The 21,331-nt window shown below is 39.8% G+C and overlaps 1 long non-coding RNA gene across 2 annotated transcripts in view; it reads left to right on the top strand.

Moving 5' to 3' along the window:
- Nucleotides 1-21,331, top strand: part of LOC115285451 — a 117,240-nt gene that overhangs the window by 62,490 nt on the left and 33,419 nt on the right. For both annotated transcript variants that reach the window (XR_003905532.1, XR_003905531.1), the window contains exon 4: nucleotides 11,178-11,226. This is a non-coding gene — a long non-coding RNA (uncharacterized LOC115285451). The remainder of the gene's footprint in view (nucleotides 1-11,177; nucleotides 11,227-21,331) is intronic.

The raw sequence follows: 21,331 nt of genomic DNA, 5'->3' as shown, positions 1-21,331 counted from the left end.
AAAGTAGATAATCCCATTCTAGTGTGGAACATTTTACAACATGGAAGGCAGCGTAATCTAGTAGCAAGGAATGTAAGCTGAGTTTTGCCACTCACTAGGCTGTGTGATCTTGTATAAGTCACTTCCTTTCCTCTGCATTTCAATTTTCTCGTGTGTATTTCCAGGAAATTACCCATGTTATGGGATTTAATAAAATAATATCTATCAAGTGTTTAGCCCATGTGTCAGTAAATGTAAGCTATGATTCTGGTTATGATTTTATGATAAGAGTTGGTAGGCAATGCTGTGGGAGCACGTTTATATATCAAAATACCATATTTCTGGACAAATATATTTATGTTTAAGAGCAAGCCCAGAAAAAAACTTGAGTACTTGGAGGTATCATTTTTTTCCCTTCCTGTCTAAGAACCTCTCTATCCAAATCTATCTTCTTTCCCCTTTCTGGAGTCCCTGAGTACCCTGGATCTTTCTCTGATTTTCTCTGTCAATGCTTCTCTCAGTGGATTGGCAGATCAGAAGGAACCCAAGAAAGATATATATGTCACATTGTCTCTCATTTAGAGCATTGGCCTTCCTGGAGGTGTTCTCATCTCACCCAAGGAATGGCATTATTTCAGGTATCAGTAAAGCTACATTTTCTGAAGGTAATGAAGAGGTTTGGTATCTGTACAGGAAGAGACCTGGAATGGTCTCAACAATAGACTCAACACATGGGAACTTGGTTCACAACAGAGATGGCAATACAAACCTACAGAGAGGGGAAGAATTACTCTTCAAGTGTTGGGATAATTGGTGGGAAAAGGGAATCCCTACCTCACACTTTAGACACAAGTAAACTCCTCATGGAATTAAGAGGTACGTATGAGAAGGAAATTTTATAACTTTTATAACTGTAACCAACCAAGAATTCTTAATAAAAATTTATTTCATTAAAAAATGTTTAAATTAATTTATTTTTGAGACAGAGCATGAGCAGGGGAGGGGATTCCGAAGCAGCCTCCAGGCTCTGAGTTGTCAGCACAGAGCCCATTGTAGGGCTCAAACTCACAGACTGCAAGATTATGACCTGAGCCAAAGTTGGACACTTAACTAACTGAGCCACCCGGGCACCCCATAAAAACTTATTTTAAAAAATTCCTATGACACAATAAGAAAAGATAATCTAAGAAAAGTGGACAAATAATATGAACTGGACCCTCACAGAAAATGAAACTTAATGTCATTAATAACAAGGAAAATTCAAATTAAAACCATAGTGTGATACTATTTTACACCCCTGAGGCTGGCCAAAATGAAAGTATCTGACAAAACCAATTTTGATGAGGCTGTGGGGAGACACATCTCACATATTGCTGGTTAGAGTGTGAGTTGGCAACACTACTCTGGAGAGCATATTAGAAGTGTATAACCTAAGACCCAGAAATTCTACTTGTAAGTATATATCCTAGAAAATCTCTTGCACATGTATACAAAGAATTATCTTTGCATCATTGTAAAGTCAAAAAGTTGAGATGAATTAAGGCCCATCCATAACAGGATAGGTAAGTAAGTTGTGAATTAATCATATAATGCAATCTTATACAGCAGTTAAAATGAATGAGATACAATTACATGTACCAATATAGATCAATCAATCTCTGAAAGAGAATATTGACATACAAATAGCAAACTATAGAAGGATCTGAATTATATGATACCTTTCAGATACAAACACCAAATGTTGTATCATTCACATTATATATTTATTATATGTTACATTATATCATGTTTCTTATATGTTACATAAATTATATGTAGCTTATATGTGTTTATTACATATGTACATCTAAATGATATATTTATTTATTTATTTAAAGTTTATGTATTTTGAAAGAGAGCGAGCAAGCAGTGGAGGGGCAGAGAAGGAGGGAGAGAGAGAATCCCAAGCAGGCTCTGCAGTGTCAGCACAGAGCCCAATGCAGGGCTTGAATTCATGAACCACTGAGATCATGACCTGAGCCAAAAATCAAGAGTTGGAGCCTCCTGGGCACCCCTAATTCACATGTGTTTTTTTTAAACACGTATATGTTGTTTGTGTAAAAGTACATAGAAAGTATCAGAAATGAGCATGGACAGAACAAATATCAACTGGAAGACAGTTTGGAGATGGGAGAAAGAGAAGAGAATAGTAGAGGTTTGGTGGGGGAGGGCTCCAATAAGATTTGAATAAGAATGAATAAGATTTGAATATAATAAAATACTGTTATTAAATCTTGGTTGTTGAAAGATGTTTGTGCTTTTCCATATGTTTGGCATTTTAAAATTTAAAAAAAATGGTTCCCTTTCTTGATACTGAGACTAGCCTTCGTTATATTTGTGCCAGTTATTTCTCTGATAAGACATTGTGTAATGGGAGTCTATTTATTCCCTATGATACTTCCTGGATTTGTAATACTTGGTTTGAGTCTACCTTATGTTCTCTTCTTTGGAGAAAGGTCTCATGCAGGGCAGGGATGCCATGTGTAGGTGTGCAGTCCCTTCACCATACGAAGGTGCTGGCCAAGGGGTTCTGAAACACAGTCCTTGCTCTGCTCCCCAAGAGAGGTACCTGATACAAGACTGCACCCTTGCATGGCCATGTCCAACCAGAATAGGCACCTTATGCTAATTCAGGTGCCTGAGGCAGAGTCTTTATAATCTGACCAGGTAATAGGCAGCACCTTTTTCTGTTTGCACAAAGGTACACTCTTGAGGAAAAGCAGACTTGACCTAGGAGATTAAGGCTATACCCAGGATTTCCCAGCCTTACTGGGGTAGGTATTCACCCAGTGTTTGAGAAGACAGTTGAAAACATGCTTATCTTGCATGGGACAGCCAGAGAGAGGCTAGAGGGGGATCCAACTCACTCACCAGTTTTTTCAACATGCTTTAAGTCCACAGTACATGGAACCAACCAGGTCCTGCAGACCTGCCCCCTCCTAACCAAGAAGCACCCACATGGCAAATTCTTTATAAATTTGTGGGCATTTTCTGATGACTTTGAATGAGAAGGTATAATTGATGTGCGATGAATTAGACCTTCACTGGGAAGGCAAACTGAGTTGTCAGCATCTATTTGAGGTGAATTGTTCTGATTTAATTTATTTCACATGGTGTGTTTACCTAATGTCTGCTTTCTAGCTATTGAGTACAAAACAAACAGTTATTTATATTCTCAGGTCCAAAAGAAGCAACAAATCCTTTAAAAGTTTTGTATTGATACTGCTTTGAAGATGATAGTTATTGGATTGATACATTATGGTTGAATCCTTCTGTCTATATAAAATACAGCTATAACTTAAAGTCAAAATAGTTCAGATTCTGTAAAGTATAAGATTCATCCCTGGCCCATTTTTCCTTTCAACTAATCATCCAAGACACATCTGTTGAGTGCCCTCTATATGTTAAGTGCTAAGGATAGAAGATAAAATATTAAATTGTTTCTTTTCTCAAGGAAGCCAGATATTCAAAGAATTATACTTCAATGTTTTAAGAGCAGTAAAAGAAGGGAACCCAGGAGACTGGGATGTCTAACTCAACAGCTGGTTGAAGTCATGTTTGCGTCACTGCAGACTTCCTGGTAGAGGTGATGTCTGAGCTGGATTAGAGTCTGCAGTGGGGAAGGGCATTCAGGTAGCGGAGGCAGCATGACCAAAGTCATTATATGTGACATCTGCTGGGTTTTTTTTTTTGTTCACTCAGATGATCACCCTTTGGGCTTGAGAGCAGTCTTGGTGGAGTTGTCAATCAAGGGACCCTGTGATTAGAGCCCTAGGCAGTTGAGCCACACTAGGCCCATGGAATTCTTTTACCCAGGAATCTGACTCTTTAGACCAGTTATTGCAATGGAGGAAAATGGTTGTTGCAGAGCCCTGAAAAGAATGTTCATAGTTACTACCTAGATTCCAGACTTGTTCTTGTTCTCAGATTTTTCCATGCTTAATTCTTTAGTTTTTTTCTCTTCAGTTGTGAGCTGTCTCATATCCTTACAGTAAAATCTGTTTTGCTTGTTATCCAGAATCAGTGTCTGTTGGTTACAACTGAAAAACCCTAACTGATACAAGAAAAAGAAAATCAGTGGTGGAAGTTATTAGTAGCAATCTAAGAATTCTACTTATTATCTGTCAGAATTCCTTTAGGAACTTTTCCAAACCCTTCAGAGGTGGGAAGGAGAAAAAGAGAGACAGAGAGAAAGAAAGAAAAAGAAAGAAAGAAAGAAAGAAAGAAAGAAAGAAAGAAAGAAAGAGAAAGAAAGAAAAGAACGGATGGAAGGAAGGAAGGAAGGAAAGTGAATGAAATGAAACTAAAAGAAAATAATAAGAAACAAAGAAGAGAAAGAGAGATAAATGGAAAGAAAGAAGGAAAGAGGGAAGGAAGGAAGGAAAGGAAGGAAGGACAAGGAATGGAAGAAAGAGAAAGAGTGAAAGATTCTTCTATCATGTCATGACCAAGCACCTTCCCAGGTGGTGTGATGGGAAGATACATTCCTGAGGATGGCTAGGTTTGCAGGACGGACCCCATCAACATCATTTAAACTCCTGCCTCTGACCAGCATCGGTCTCTCTCTCCCTGGAGTGGCTGTTACATACACCGTGCTGGAGAAAAGGAGCAGTTTGATGCTGCTTCACACGGAACCTATCTGGAATCTGCCAGAGACTGCTCTGCATCAGGAGACAATTTACCTGTTGGCCCTCAGGGCAAAAATGAGGATGACAATTAGCCAAAGATGTCAGATTTTGAGACTGCTGCTGGCTGAGTTTCTTAGCTTCTAGTCCACAAGCTCGAAGTCTATATTAAAGTGGAAACAATTAAAGACTCTGGCTTTTTCGTTGTATTGTAATTACAGCAACATTTCAAATTATACAAATTATAACTCACTTACTGTTCTAGGCTGTTAGCATCTGGACTGCCACCAAGGAAACCCTTTTTAGGTTACAGAGTGGTATCACTGGGTGCCCTCAGAAATCTGGAGACTCATAAGGAAGAGGCTTTACTCAAGGCAGGAACAGGGAGAAGGTTCTATTCTTCATAGAGGCATCTTACTGAAAGTGCGTGGGCTCTGATAGACCCTGGAATATTATTGATAGAAGCCTTTATTTGTTATTTTCATTATTGAGGATATTGTTGTTATCAGAATTTATCTGCAAAATGATCATGGGAGTTTAGTCTGTAGGGACTAATTCACATTAATATGAATTTATATGAATTGTTTTTACTTAAATTTTTTCTTTCTTTACCATTTCTCTGTTGGAAGCAACCAATGGAAGATTTCCTTTGGCAGGTATATGGGCTGTGTGTCTGAGACAAAGCAATCAATCATAAATTCTGTAGCAGCTCTGGAAGAATCAGGATTTTATCTCTCCTGATGAGTACTAATTCAAATACTCTCAGGTTGCCTCTAGTATCAGTGACAAATTTTTCTAGTGACAAAAATTCAGGCTTGACCTGGCTTAAGCACAGTGAATAATTTACTGTCTCTGGCCATTGAAAACTAAGATGCTGATTTGGCTTTGACTTGATTTGGAGTTGAAGTTTCTCTCTTTTTGATCCTTCCTTTTCCTGTGTCAGATTTATTCGCAGATTCCACATCATACCCCCAGAAACTCCAGGTTTATCCCATCACAAGTCCAGAGCCATCAGAGAACAATAGGCTGTCTGAGGGTTTTTTGTCAGATCCTTGAAATTCACCATATTGGACCAGTCTAGGTCACATGCACACTCCTGAATGAATCTCTGTGACAGTAGAGGGCACTGGCATAAACATAAGGTATGGGTGGAATCTCACAGCCTGTGGGACTGAGCCAGGGAGGATGGATCACCACAAACAAACACCGTAAACAATCCCAACAAATCAGAGCCTTTGCAGAAGGAGAGGGGAGTAGTTGCTGGAAAGGAAAATTGCACGTGTCTTTCACACCTCTTCAATGTAGGCATTTTTAAATGTAGTCCCCAAGGGTGGCAGAGGGAGTGGGGCCTCTACCTTGAAGTTTTTCCCTCATTTCTTTCAGTTAACTCCCCAAATTCCTAAATTCTTCTAAATCCAGAAATCTATGGAGAGCAGCCATAGCCATGATCCTGTTGTGAGGGGGTGACGGAGAATGAACTAATACATAATCAGAAGTTTTTCTTGAAAAATAAGATCTAGTTACTTGCAAATCTTCCCAGAGCATATGAAACAGAGTTTAAATATTTATTTTCTCTGAAGAAATTTTGAGAGATATAGCTAGGCAATCTAATGATTTTAAATAGGCTCCTTCCTGAAAACACTTAAAAAGACTCCCATTGACCAAAGACCTTCTCTATGCCAGACTCAGTTCTAGACGCTTGTTTAATTATTTCCCACAGCAGCCCTCTGAGGAAAATATCATCTCTATTACAATCCAGATGGAGAAACTGTAGGTCAAAGAGTTTAAGTAAATTTCTGGGCCCGAATAGGATTCAAGTCCCCTCATACCTCCCCATTAAATCCTAGAGCCCCAGGCCTTGCCCAGCCTCTGTGAAATTACACATGACTGAGAAAATCCAGCTCCCTTCCCTAATTGAGCAACAGGGATAAGAAAATCTCTCTGTGGTGTTAGGATGCATTTTTATAGTTTCTATAGTAGGAAAGGGGAGAATAGTACTAAACAATTCTGGAGCATCAGCTGGATTTGGGCCACGGGGAGTGGAGGGAAAAATGCTTTGTAGTCTACTTAACAGTAAGTTTTGAATAAAGGAGAATGTGATTTCCCAGGCCTCTTATCAGATTCAGTTCATGCTCCAGGTTGTGCGCAAACTGCAATCAGTGCCGACAAGAGTACTAGAGGTCAGCATTAGCAGACACCACGTGGCTCTCCACCTAGCAGCTACTCCCAAGCACTAATGAAATGATGCATCAAAAAGCTGCCCTGACTCACTACTGGAGTCTGTCCACACCAGCCTCTGCCACCCCCGCTCCACAGAGACCACATTTACTAAGATCACTGAAGATCCTCTTGCTCCTAAACCCACGTGGAAATTCTTCTCTGTGAGTCTTTCTGGTCTCCGTGGTGCTTGATCCAGCAGGCCACTTCTATGCTCTAAATCCTCTCAAGCATGCAATAGCATCACTGCTGGGCTGTCTTCTCTTCCAGGTCATTTCTAAGGCATTTCTTATAATTGGCAGGAGATCCTTCATGTTCTGTCTGGGGTTGATGACCATGTTAATGACAGATCAAGACCCTGAGCACTTCCACTTGTTTCCGTGTGTTCAGTATGGGAGAATTCCACCCAACAGGTTCAAATCTTGAGCTATTTATAGATAACATGACTTTTGCCTAAAGGTCACCCAACAAGCATACTTGATACACAAATCTATGATCCTCTGTCCAACTGTAACCTGCTATAGAAACTTTCATAATATATTTTGAACTTTGGTGTACAGATTTTTGTCATCCAGTTAAAGCAAGCACAGTACATCTTTCCTCGTTTAAATAGAATTTAATAAGGAGTAGGGAAACAGGTGTTGGAGGACTGAAAATATACAAAAGGGAATACCGAGGCATTCCAGAAGTTTTGGCTGCAGAAAATAGCTAAGAGAACAGAGGGAAGAGGTTGGGGTGATTAGAAATCCAGAATCATGAAGAAGGGGATACACAGAGAGCTAAGGCCTAGGCCACTGAGGAGGGACCATGGTCAACTGGTGCGGGGAACTCTGAGGAAGGTCTAGTAGTCCTGGAAAAACTCTGGGAACTGGGACCAATAGATACTAGCAAGATAAAGGCCATGGAATAGAAACAATATAAACAAAAACCAAAACAGGAATGAGCAAGTGCCTTTTCCCTTCCACTCCAGTCTCTTTATTTTGCCCTGAGGAGCAACTAAAAGGATCGGCAGGCAAAAGTGAAATAGGTTTGCCGAATTCCCAGCCCCAGCATTACAAAGCAAAGCATGGAAGAGTGGATTGCAGCTAAGAGACAAGAGGTTAATAAACACACACCTCTGACCCATTCACTCTCACCGCTGTATTTGAACTTTCTGTAAGGAGCATTATTTGCCCAGAATTTCCATTCCCCAACTCTTCTGTGTCATTAACCCTAATTACAAAAAAAATCCAAGGGTCTATTTGCTCCATGAGATCTTCCTGGATTGATCACAGGAAAAAGGAGGGCAGTTCTTGCCCATCATGCTGCACATACTGCTTTCTGGCTGTGCCTGCTAACATCTACAGAGATGGAAATCCATCTTCTCCAGCTGCTTTTCCCTTGTGGTTTAAGTGTGTCCTGTGCATTTGGTGTACTGGGAATTACTGAATAGTCACCTCCCAGCTGTATGCAAACAAATGCTTAGTTTTCTTTGTGGGAGCACTTACATTTCTTTGACAAGTTTCCATTCCGTCTTGGGTGAGGATACTCAATTTCATCCCGATTGTGAAATTAGGTTGGATCCTTAAGTCACTTATGGTTTAGAATAGTATCATTTCAAATGAATATTCAGTCCAAATCAGGTGCTGTGACACTTAGCCACTGTCTCACTTAAAACATCAATTTCATGGTTTCTGTCTGTTTCTCAAAGATTTTTCTTTTCTCCCCTGGGACCTTGAGCTTGCCTGTACACCTCCATTGCAGGGAGGGGAGGAAGATCTCCTGCAGGTGAAGGTACATTAGTGGAAAGAAAATTGATAAGCTGGGATGGAATCAAGTACTTCCCAGCAGAGCCCAGCCACTAGTTTCTTGCTGGTCTGCTGTCAGGTGCTGGTGATGCCAGCCATCCCGATAGGTGGCTCTTTTGGCCTGGATAGTACCTGGTCTGCTTTCTCATGGGGCATGTTGGATGCACTCTCTAGCCAGAATATGTCAAGGCACAGTTGGATAGTACTGCTTCTTTGCCTTCATCATTGGAGAGCAGTCTCCAGGGGTCCCACCACGTTCTTCCTTCCAACAGTGGAAGTCTTTGGGGTGTGACTCTCTGGCCTCTGCTACTCTGCCACCCTGTGCCAGTCTCAGGCATTTTACTCTTGAGCTCATTTGTCATCCTTCCTCTGCTACCCTTTGTTATCACAAGGGGCTGATCCTACAGGTTATGTTGTCCAGGTTCCCAGGTCATCTGGGTTTTGTCCAGAATCAGCAAATAGGAGGATTAGCAAGAGATTGTAGGTGGCATCGCTGGTAGTGTGGGGTGTCCTCTGTAGCTCTAGCGTCCACTGGATGGGTGCTTCATGGTCTTTGGCCCTTACACATTTTTCTTTTTCCCAAGGCCCAGCCTGGTCTAGATCAATGGGAACCTTAGGAACACCCTCCACATCTACCTTGCCTCTATGAACAGTGCAAAGGTGATCTGTGCCAACTCTCACTCATTATGCTACCTTGCCATGGCAGGTTGGCAGATACTGGCACCCAGGAAACTGCAGATGAATAACTGGTTCCAGTCCCTGTACTTTGAAAACCATCTAAAATACAGTGGAGAAATGTCCAGAAATTGTAGCTTCCCATCCCACTACACAGTGTGCTAGTGGGGGAAGGATGGAGTTCTGGAAGCTCCCCAAAGGTCCTCCTTTAATCCTCTCTCCTTCCTAAAGTGCTCTTCTTTTTCAGGCACAAGAGCTGCCAAACAAGTTGTGGCTTGTTCACACCTTGGTGAGGATTGACCCTGGGACCTCTGTCTTCAGTAACTTCTATAACTTCTCCTTACCAGTGGGTGAGGGGCCAACGGGCTAGTCATGTAACCTGGGGGAGCAAGGAGTCTCAAGGAATATTTCCCACTTAATGTCATATATGTCCCTGTATAAGATATGCCTCTGACCTAAAGTTTTAAAGATATTCATAGAAAACTGTAGGATCTGGAGTAAATCCTATGATGCCACTGTGTTGGATTAAATTAAATGAATACCAAAGGAAATCTTGTAGAAGCAGAAGACCTAGCAAAAGAGAAACTTGCAGTCTTGCAGGAAACTGGGCCTACAGAAAGAAAAGAAGAAGGCATCTCTCCCTAAACGATACTGTATTCCTGGATATTCCTAATACTGTCTGGTAGATGTTACCTCTTTTCCCGGTGATCTACACCTCCATCATGCTGGCATATGCTTCTTGGAGAGTAAAGTGTACTCTATGGAGATTCATTCTTTTTTTTCTTTTTTCATTTCTGGCCCCCTTACCCTGTAATCACTAAAAGATACATTGAAAAACAGGGTGCCTCCATAGAGCTTCACATGGAAGTCGTTCAAAGTAAAACAAAAGACCCACTAAACTAAAACAAACAAAGCCCATTTTTTCTAATTCTATATGTCATGCCAAACACAACAGATTAAAAACTGTAATGCTCACACTTACTTATTAAGTCTAGAACTTGCCACAACCCCTTTAGTTTTATTTTTATTGTCTGAAATTCTCCAACGATTCAATGTCACTTTTTCTCTTTGGTATCATTAATTTTCAGGGTTAGATAGAGATCAATAGTCATAGTTTGAAATTGGCATCTTTGGAGGAGAGATATGTTGTGCCACTGTACATAGATTGGATGGTGCCCTGGTTAAGAAAATGGTGTGCTCTTTCATGATTGCGTTCATCGATAGTACCCTGAGCCTTATTTTATTCTTTTGTGAAGATTCTGACAGTCTCTTGTAGACTATTATCTATCACTGAGTTTTCTTTCCTCTCCTTTCATATTGGGTCTCTGGAGTGGAACTTTATTTAAAAGACCCTGACATGAGAAAAAATGGCCATGGCCAGGCCATTCTCCTTTAGCACCAAGGAAAGTGGCCAAGTAGTCAGACACCCAAGTCAAGGACTCAGTCTAGTGCCTATGCAGCCAGGGTGTGGCTTTCAAAGTAACCAATCTCATTTGGGGGACTTTATGACAATGGATATTTTGATGTTACAAAATCCTGGGCAAAGTCGGCAATCACTTCCCTGAGAAAGGCTTCTTTGGCTCAGAAAGAGGCAGCCCTCAGAGACACTCATCTGGGAGGCAGAAATCCACCTTATTTATCTGTCCTTTCAACAAATATTTATTAAGTACCAATAATATGCCAGGTGCTATAAATACAGCAATAAACAAAACTGATACAAATCCCTGCCCTAAAGGAAATTATATTATTATGTGTGTGTGTGTGTGTGTGTGTGTGTGTGTGTGTGTGTGTGTGTAAAAAGACAAAAAATATTAACCAGGGCATTATGTATCTGTTTATCTGCCCTGTTTTTTAGGTGGTGATAAATATTACGAAGAAAGTATAGCAGGAAAAGTTGTGCCAAGGTATGTGTATATGAGGAGAGTTGCCATTTAAAACCTAGTGGCCAGGGAAGGCATTACTGGCAGGGTGACGTTTGGGGAACAGAAAATGCCAAGTCTCTGTTCTAATTTGTTCTAAGCATGCTTGATGGACAAGCAAAATGGCCAAAGTGGCTTGAGCCCAATGACGGGAGGGAGTGGTAGGAACTGAGGTCAGAGAGGTATCAGGGGCCAGATTGTCCAGAGCAAAAGCTTGTTCTTAGGGTCTACTAGATATTGTTCTTTAAGGTAATTAAGAAACTCATGTATACACATATCACATTTTTGGACTTAATTTTTGTTTACTGTGTTTCAATATGGTTGTTTTCTTTTTTAACCCCATGTCTTTTATGCACTTAAAAATGTTATTTTGAGAAGGAATCTATAGACTTCAACTGTCTGCCAAAGAGATTCACACCACAAGAAGGTAAAGAATTCCAGATGCTACTGCAGGACTTCAGCCTTTTCTCTGAGAGATAATATGAGCAATCACTTTGGCTGCCATGTTCAGTGTAGACTAAAGATGGACAAGGGTGGTGGCGGGAGATAAGTTAGGAAGCCCTGACAGTGATTCAGGCAAGACATGATGGCAGCTTGAACCAGAGTAGTAACAGTGGAGGTAGTGGGGAGGGGCCAAATCCTAGAGAGGTTTTAAAGGTAGAGCCAACAGGATTTGCTGATGGATTGGATATGAGCTTAGAAGGAAACAGTCAAAGGTGACTGTGAGATTTTAATCCTGAGCAACTAGAAGGATGATGTTGCTTTCTTCTGAGATAGGGAAGCATGCAGGGGAGCCGGGGAGGAGGGATGGGGAAGATTAGATTTAGTTTTTGGGCATCTTATGTTTGAAATGCCTATTACATATCCAAGTGGAAATGTCATATAGGCAACTAGAGGTATAAGTCTAGAAGTGTGGGGGACAGTCCAGGCTGGAAATGCAAAGTCAGGAATCATCAGATTATACCTGGAATTAAATCTGTTTGACCAGATGAGATATTTAAAAAAAATTTTTTTTTAATGTTGTATTTATCTTTGAGAGAGAGACGGCTTGAACAGAGGAAGGTCAGAGAGAGAGACACACACACAATCTGAAGACAGGCTCTATGTTCTGAGCAAGCTGTCCAGCACAGAGCCTGACGTGGGGCTCGAACCCATAAACCCCGAACCTCAGGACCTGAGCCGAAGCCAGACACTCAACCGACTGAGCCACCCAGTTACCCCAAGAATTTTGTTTTTTAATCTTGCGAAGTAGTACACATGGAAAAGAAATGAGTTTTGATGGCTGTTACCTGGGGTGACCTACGGTTTAGAATTTGCGAAGAGGAAAGGAATCAGCCTGGGAGAGCAGCCAGATTTAGGAGGAAATTAGGAAGATTCGATGTCCCTGAACTCAAGGGAAGAAAATGTCATCAAAGACCAGTGATTATCTGTTACATGCTGCTGATAAAGCAAGCAATATGAGGCCTGAGTTGACCATGGCTTTAGCAACTTGGAAGTCAGTGGTGACCTAGAAGAGAGTTTTAGCCAAATGACTGGAATGAAAGTCCTATTGGAATAATAGGTTAAAGAAAGAATAAGAAAAGGAAGAATAAAAGAATAAGGAAAAATAAGAACAATGGGAAGAGGAAACTCCTGTCCAATATTTCCTTTAAAGAGAAACAGAAAATTTAGGTGATAGCTGGAGGGGGTATGAGGATCCAACATTTTTTTCTTTAGATGGGAGAAATTTCAGCATATTTGAACACTGATAGAAATGATTTTAAAAAGGAGGTCACACAGATTACTCATGTGAGATAGAGGCCATCATTAAAGCAATGTCTTGGAGTAGATAAGATTGGTAACAACTAGAGGGAGAACAGAGGGATTAACCTTAAACATGACCTGTTAAGTTCACTCATAGTAACAAGCGGGAAGGCAGATAAAAAGAGCAGAGTATTATGGGAGAAGTGGCAGTGAAATGTGAAATTTCTCTTTTGATTCCCATCACTTTCTTTATGAGAAATAAGATGGTAATCAACTAAAAATGGAAATGGATAGGGAGAAGAGATTGGAGATATGAAAAGAGAGGAAAGGTGTTGAATGGTTGTCTAGAGCGGTGGAAAAGTGAATGGAACAGCAAAATGCTGGCAGTAGAGTGCCAAGCAGCATTCAGGACCCTCTTGCTATTAGTGGTTAAGCATTTCAAACTTTTTTCTTAATGTTTTTAAAAATTTATTCTGGAGTGAGAGAGAGAGAGAGAGAGCGAGAGAGCGCGTGCCTGAGCAAGCGTGAGCAGAGGAGGGTTAGAGAGAGAAGGAGACACAGAATCTGAAGACAGGTAGAGGCTCTGAGCTAGCTGTCAGCACAGAGCCTGATGCAGGGCTCAAATCTACAAACCATGAGATCATGACCTGAGCTGAAGCCGGACACTCAACCGACTGAGCCACCCAGGCACCCCTAAGTAAGCATTTCAAATGAATCTATTCAAAATGTTACATTTTTCTTATGTCATATTCAACTTTTTGGGTATAGACCTGAAGTAGGTAGAGAAAATCAAGCAAGATTGGATTTTGTCAATTAACTTGAAGGGGAGGACACAGCAAGAAAACTGAGAGCAGACCCAAGGGAATAACTGATTAGCTATGGAATTTAAGTAAAAGAACGAGGCTGTGAGGGTGGTGTGGACAGTAAAAAGGTGGTAGAACTCAATAGATTGTAGATTCTAGTGTCATAGAACAATTTTCAGAGCCAAGGCCCTAGAGGGAGAGAGCTGGAAAGATAGGAGGTGGGGGACAGAGAACAGGATTGTTAGAATAGGGATTATGGGAGTGATGTGACTTTTGGTAAGGACTAGGTTAAAGTATGGCTTTGAGAAAGAGACGCTGAGTTATGGTGGACAGTAAGATCATCAAAGGGATAGAGGTTAAGGAACCAAGAGTCCAGCCTCTTGGAAAGATCATCTACTTGGATATTTAAATCACAAAGAATTAAGTAAGTAGTGATGTTGACAATGATAGTAAGTCTTGGAATCAAATCTTTGTGAAATAGGAATGGTGGCAACCATGGTTTTTTTTTAAATTTGTTTTATTTAAAAAAATTTTTAATGTTTTTATTAATTTATTGAGAGACAGAAAGAGACTGTAAGCAGAGGAGGGGCAGAGCGAGAGGGAGAGACAGAATCCAAAGTGGGCTTCAGGCTCTGAGCTGTCAGCACAGAGCCTGATGCAGAGCTCGAACCCATGAACTGTGAGATCATGACCTGAGCTGAAGTCTGCCTCTTAACCAACTGGGCAACCCAGGTACCCCAACCATGGGATTTTAGATGTCTGCAACAAGAAGAAAAGTATGAGGCACTATCTAATTGTTTATGATTCAAAGCTGGGGTCTGGGATAGTGGTCTTCCATTGCCAGGGTTAAGACAATGACAATGGTCTTTTTAACACAAACTTTCCTCAACTCTATCTCTGAGAGCTCTCTTTGTTGAGTAGGTAGATGTAGGAAGCAAATAATTATCCTGTCTTTTTTTTCAGGCAGATTTCATGTATTTTTCTGTTTTAATTTTGGCTGTTCACCTACTTTTTTCATCATTCACTAGGGTGACAGACAATCTTTGTGAGTCTTTTATCCATAACTCCCTTTTGCCTAGTCAACTTCTAGCTGGTGGTGGCAATGTGACACTATTCTGGCCAATGAAATAAAAGCAGAAGTAATTGAGTGAGGTTTCTGAGAAAGTTTTTCCTTTCCTGAGAAAAAGAGACAGACTCAGTAGTCATTTCCCTTTTACTCCTTGCTCTTGTTTTTTATTTTCCTTTCTGCAAAATGGATGGGCAGCCCCAAGGTGCAACAATTATCTTGTAACCATGATTGCAGAACAGAAAGATAGTAAGAGTCTGGGCTCTTGATTCCATTATGCCCCAGCCCTAACGATTACCTCTGGAATTCTTGTCACGTAATACAAATACATCCCTCTTCCTTAAAGCCAGCACGTTAGCTTTGTTTGTTTGTTTGTTTGTTTGTTTGTTTGTTGTTTTTGAAACTTGCTGCTTCCCTTACTCATAACACTACTTTTTTGTGTGTGAAGATAGAAATACTAGACAGTTAAATTTAAGAGGGAATTTTACGGACTTATTTGTGAGTAACTTTATTTTGATAACCTCTGTCAACCAAAATGGTTTGTTTGAGTTTTCCCCTTCTTTAGGTTACTGCCTTATCCTCATTCCTCACTTCACTGTCAGATTTATTATATGAGTAGCCCATACATACTTTCTTTACTCTTTGCATTCTACCATATATCAGGCCTATAGAGTTGATCTCTAGATGATTTCCACGGAAACTGTTACAACTAACTTTACTGATGACCCTGTGGCATTTTTAAAAATTCTTATCCCCCTTGAAACCTTTGTAGGGATGGCTCAATTGGTGATTTCCCACTCCTCTTCCTCCATGGGCTTCTGTAATACCACCCTTCCCTAGTAGAAGTCCTCAACTTCTGAATTATTTTCTTGACCCTTTTCATAGCTCCTTGTCATCTGCCTAACCCTCACTCTTTCTTCTCTATTATACACCCCTTATTCCTCTTGCCCTATTTTCCCCCACTCCCTTTTAATCTCTAGATTTACCCAAGATGATTTCATATATTACTAGGTCTCTACTTGCTTCCAAAAGGGCAGCAATCTATAAGTTCATCATTTCATTTCAGACTGCTCACTAGACCTACTTGCTTCCAGAACACCTTACTTCAAATATTACTTTATCAAAACTGGATTTAATCATGTTCCTGTTCATGTTATACAGAAATTCTACCTATTCTTTCCTATTTTATTTCTTTTGTTACCACCATTCATCCAGTGTCCAAGCAAAGGACTTTGAAAGCAACTCTACTTTCTTTTACCCCCATTTTTCATATCCAGTTGGTGAATAGCTCTATTAATTTGTGCCTTGGAAATCTTTCTTAAATATCTTTCTTTTCTCCATCCTCGTTACATCTGCCTCTGTTTAGGACCTCTCTTACCTTTATACCCTCCCTTGTCTCACTTCCACTAGATAATGGTTTTCTATTATGTTTTCTCCATTCTTATGAAGACCCATCCTCAACCTTTAGAAGAGATATCAGTAATTTCTTCAACTTGACCATCTACTAAAAAACCTGTGATTAGTGGGAACATAGGGTAATTTGAGACTCTTGTTAGTTGTCCTTTCCAACTTTGGATATCCAGTTTTTATTAAGAGTTCAGCCCAGAAAAGGGAGGGAAGGATGGCTTGAAGATGAAATCTAACCCTGTATCAAACCAGATCTGCAGAGAGCTAGCTGAAAAAAGATTATCAAGGGTGTTACTCATGACTTCACAAAGACCTCCTTTTGCTCTGTGAGATGTTCCTGTCTCATGTCAATACTGGGAAGAGTGAGTTGTACTTCCCTTAAGCAATCAGTAACAAATATATTTATGTTTAACTCTTGATTTATGGCTCCACCCTAAACGGAGGCATCTGGTCTTTGTTTTTCATTTTTCATTGGCTCCACATTTATTTTATGCCCCTTATATTTATGTATCTTTGGATGTTAACTTCACTTTTCTCTTAGTGAAAACAATGAAAACAAATATATAAATAGTTTAGGTTCTCTTTATGTCTTTCTCTGGCTACTGTATTAGTGGCTTTGCTTGCCCACCTCATATCTCTCCTATAGATCCTTTACTTATTAATCACATTATTCTTCTGTTTAAAGCATTCAATAGTTTTCTTCCTCACTCTTTTACAGGATATATACATATCTCCAAAATATGTAATCTTCACAATCCTGCAATTATCTTTTTCTAGCCATGGGTCCTGTGCCTCCCCCATGCCCCTTTCTCCAATTATGCTAAGCCACTCTCTTGGAAATGTGTGTCTCAAGCTTTGTAAGTTCATTTTGTTCAAAATGGTAAATGTAGTTGTGACATATGCATATATAAGTATATATGCTGTGCCTGCTATTCATTCTATACTCATGATTCCTAGTCATCCTTTAAGACCCATGTCAAAAGTTACCTTCTCTGTGATGCCTTTCCCAATTCCTTTAGAAAGAGTTTTTTCTCCTATAATTGTTCCTATAATACTTTCAGATTATTTTGCTAATAGAAATTATCGTGCTGTATTATATTGACTTGTTCCTTAGTATATTACTTAACCATTTGTTTTCATTCATCTCTGTACTTTGCTTGGCATAGTGCAGTGCTTAACAAGTTTGTTTTGATTGTGCAAGTGAACACTAAGTGTTTTTGGGTGGATGTCTGTGGCTGACATTTCACCACCTCATGTGATACTGTGGCCACATGACTTTTGGATTTGTGGGGTTTGTTCAGTTACAACAGTAAGTCACTTAAAAAGTTTTGATTCCAATAATAGATTTATTGAGTCATAATAGTCATCTCTAGGTCAAAATAACTAGAACATGGTATACTGACAGCTGCTAGTATCTTTTGGGGTCTCACCATTCTATCTTTAAAAGAAAATCATTCCATCAACCTCTAACAGAATCTCACTGACTGGAAGGTTAATGAGAAATTAGTGATGTTTAGACATCTTGAATTAAAATTGGAAACAAGGGCTATTATTAGGGATGCCATGTTTATGATAGATAGCTACATAAAAACCATTATGAACTGAAACATTTTTGAGAAAAAAATATTTTAGCACCTGTTTGCCAGAAATTTACTAGTCATTTTAGGTGTCAATAGCTTATTCCTTCAATTAGATTGAAGGTGGTGTACGATCAGGGATCACACATTACCTACTACTTGACATGAGCTGAGCATATTGATGGCAAAATACCCACTGCCATAGCCTTTCAAACATGTGCACACTGTGGAAGGGATTCTTCCTGCATCATGGGAATACAGTCTAGTTTAAGCTGCTCTAAAAGTGGAATGTCCGTCTTCTTTCTCCTGCTATATAGTCCTGCGATTTTGTTTTGTTTTCTCCATATGTGGCTCTCTGGGAAGTCATATGATCTTTGGCTCTAGCCAGGGACTAATGGGCACATGAGATCTTGAGGGTTCTGGTCCAAAATACAACGGGGAAAAAAAAAACCCCACCCAACCAAGGCTTTTGTGAAGGCAGAACAACTAGTCAGCTCTGAAAATACATCCAAGAAATGAAACATTCTCAAAATGCTCACAATAAAGATTTTCTGACCTTGGCCCAAAGTAATTACGGCATTCATGCAAAAGGATCTCCTGGATGTGAAACCCAAGGAAATGTTAAACATAAATTTTCTGCTAGCAACACTTAAGAGTGTTATACTTTTAAGGAGAAGAGCTGACTTAGAGAGTGAGGATGTGCTTTTAGGAGAATTTGTCCTGGAAGCCTTTGCTGCTATATAGCTCTGGCATTGGAATTCATGAGGAAGTTAAACACACTGCCTATAACTATGATATAAGGAAAAATGGGGAAAAAGCACATAAATACACAAAATCAATCTGCTAGTGCAGCAAGAAAACATAGATTAAACCGTCAAAATAGAGTTGGGTTTGTGTGTGTGTGTGTGTGTGTGTGTGTGTGTGTTAAAAACAAAAGAAAAACAACAACAAAATTCAATTTTAATGTTATTATTGCCAGTTTGAATCCCCAAGGGATCAAATGGTGGTTGAGAGTGGTTCTACTTATGAAAAGATGAGTATTTAGGAAATATATTTTCTCCATTGGTATTAGGCTACAGACATCCATGGGAGCTGGACCATTTATAGTCTCTGATTTGTATTTTTTCTTTTTTTTTTCCTTCTTCATCTTCTTCTTCTTCTTCTTCTTCTTCTTCTTCTTCTTCTTCTTCTTCTTTTTTTTAGCATCAGTAGAGTAGGGGTGGGCAGAGTGAAAATAGTCTCGCACTAATTTTAGATAATTTACATAGCATTCTTAGAACATAATCTTCTCTTTGACTTTCATGAAATGAGCAACTGGACCAAGGAGAACAGGATACAGATGAGGCATTTTAGTGGGGATCTTTCAATGTCTGCTGGCATAATACATCTATAAGGCATACTTGAAAAAATTACTTAGAGGGTCCTTATTGTGTATGTGAAGTGGTTACTTTTCTATTTAATAACTTTAGTTTTTTTCTGTAAAGTGTTGCTAACATATTGAGTATGTGGGACAGAAGTCAGAGTGATGGCAAGATTCTGTCACTACGAGTAGCTAGTTTCTAACAAATGCAAGGAACAGGACTGTGACTTGCAGTTCCCTTGTGTGGTGTAGACATGTGGAAAGAGAGTGGCAAAAGGAATGGAATGGATTGAATACATATTTTGAAGTTCTCTGATTTTTTTTTCTGTTTTTGAGTGAAACGCACCATTACTATATCTCTTACAATAAATGTAGAGGAATGTGTGCTGCCCTATCCAGAAGTAAGCCAATCTTCTTTGCTTCAAGGGTCAAGAATCCTATAGAAAAGCTAAATATTACAAAATTAATTTTTCCAAAGAAAATACTTCTGCATTTTTGAGCAATGAAATTATTCTATCGATTTACAACAAAACTTAACCACATGCCTCAAATGACTTGAGATAATTTTGTTCTTAAAGCTTTCATCTTCTTGATCCAGCTAGTACAGAACAATACTGAAATGAATGAACTTTGCCCAAACAGAGGTTGTTGTTTTTTGTTTGTTTGTTTTGTTTTTTTAAGCTAAGGGCCTTTTAAATGCCTTAACAAGGTCTAAGAAAATTCATGGATCCAGGACACTAGTAGTTGTGTGCTGAATGCCAGCAGGCCAAGAGTTACTGCTATGTGGCATTCCACAGTGAGTCTGGCCACACTCATGTCGATCTACATATATAGATCAACTTATCTCTGACTCAAATCCCTCAATGCCAGACTGGTTCTAATTTTATTAAAATTTTGTCAAAGCTGTTCCTGGACTGGAAACTTACCTGCTGAGTTTTAGCCCAAGGCAGATTTTAATGGCCAAACTCTACAGGCATCAAAGGGAGGAGGAGTTAGTTTGAGGGTGCTGTCTCTTCCTGAACGTGACAGCCTGCTCTCCTGCAAAAACTCCACAGATATGTCGCAAGTTAGGAGACTGGAGCATCTCTGACAGGCAGCCTGGAGTTTAATGACGCCTCTCCCTTCTGTGGCACCACCTCAGCACAGGCATTTCCTGCCCTTAGAAATTTTAAATGCTCACACTGATCGAAACATTTGGAAAGTCAGAGCTAATTTCACCTACAACCTTTCCTTCAACACAAGCTGCGCTTTTCATGTATTAATTCACTTCTTCACTTAGATTTAGCTTTGGTGATTCACAAATCCTTCTTTTTCCTATTTCTCTTATCCCTGAATGAAACTCATGAAGACAAAGGAAAGGGAATTGAAACACCTGAATTGCCTTGACAAATTCTGAGTTATTGTGAAGACATTTAATTTTTGTTGCAGGTTTTTAATGAAAAAACAGTGCACAGACAGGCCATGGCCCAAGTCTCACCTTTCCATTGCCCTTACCTTGCAATGGGCCATAATTTTAATTAAGCTGAGTTAAAGACAGAGAGGCAGAGGACACAATTACTGTATTAAATTTTATGGTAGTGGAGGCTGAGGGATGCAACTGACCAATTACGCTAATAGGCACCTCCTTACTGATGGGCTATTTCAGAAATAAGTGATTCCCAACCAGAAAGGCGTTGACGAGAATCTACACATTGGTTGTTGGTTCATGAATTGTCATGTAAAGCCCAGCTTCAAGGCCGATTGGCAGCTTTCTCTGCTTAAGCTCCTTAAGGTCAAGGACACCAAAGAAAGGAAACTCGGCAGAAGTTGAGGCTATCAGGTTCTATATGACAATTTTTGACCCCCATTGCATGTGTGTGTTGGGGAAAAGAGGACGAGGAGAAAAAGAGACTAGAGGAGACATATCCCCAAAAAGGTCATGACTCAGGCAACAGGCTAATCTATTTGGAGAAAGGTCAAACTTTATAAAATCCATCACAGATACATCAAGCCTCCTTTCCCTTCAACCACCCACACTAACCAGCAAGAGATTCATAGATTCTGGGGCATCTGCAAAAGGAAAAAGACTATACAAGGTTGGGATAAATGTTCTCTTACTCTATGGCATTGACTCCTGGCATCTTCACTGCCTTTG

Source organism: Suricata suricatta, chromosome 2, assembly GCF_006229205.1.
Source record: "Suricata suricatta isolate VVHF042 chromosome 2, meerkat_22Aug2017_6uvM2_HiC, whole genome shotgun sequence".
Taxonomy (NCBI): domain Eukaryota; kingdom Metazoa; phylum Chordata; class Mammalia; order Carnivora; family Herpestidae; genus Suricata; species Suricata suricatta.
The sequence above is the reverse complement of the archived record's forward strand: the minus strand, read 5'-3'. Positions and strand labels throughout refer to the sequence as shown.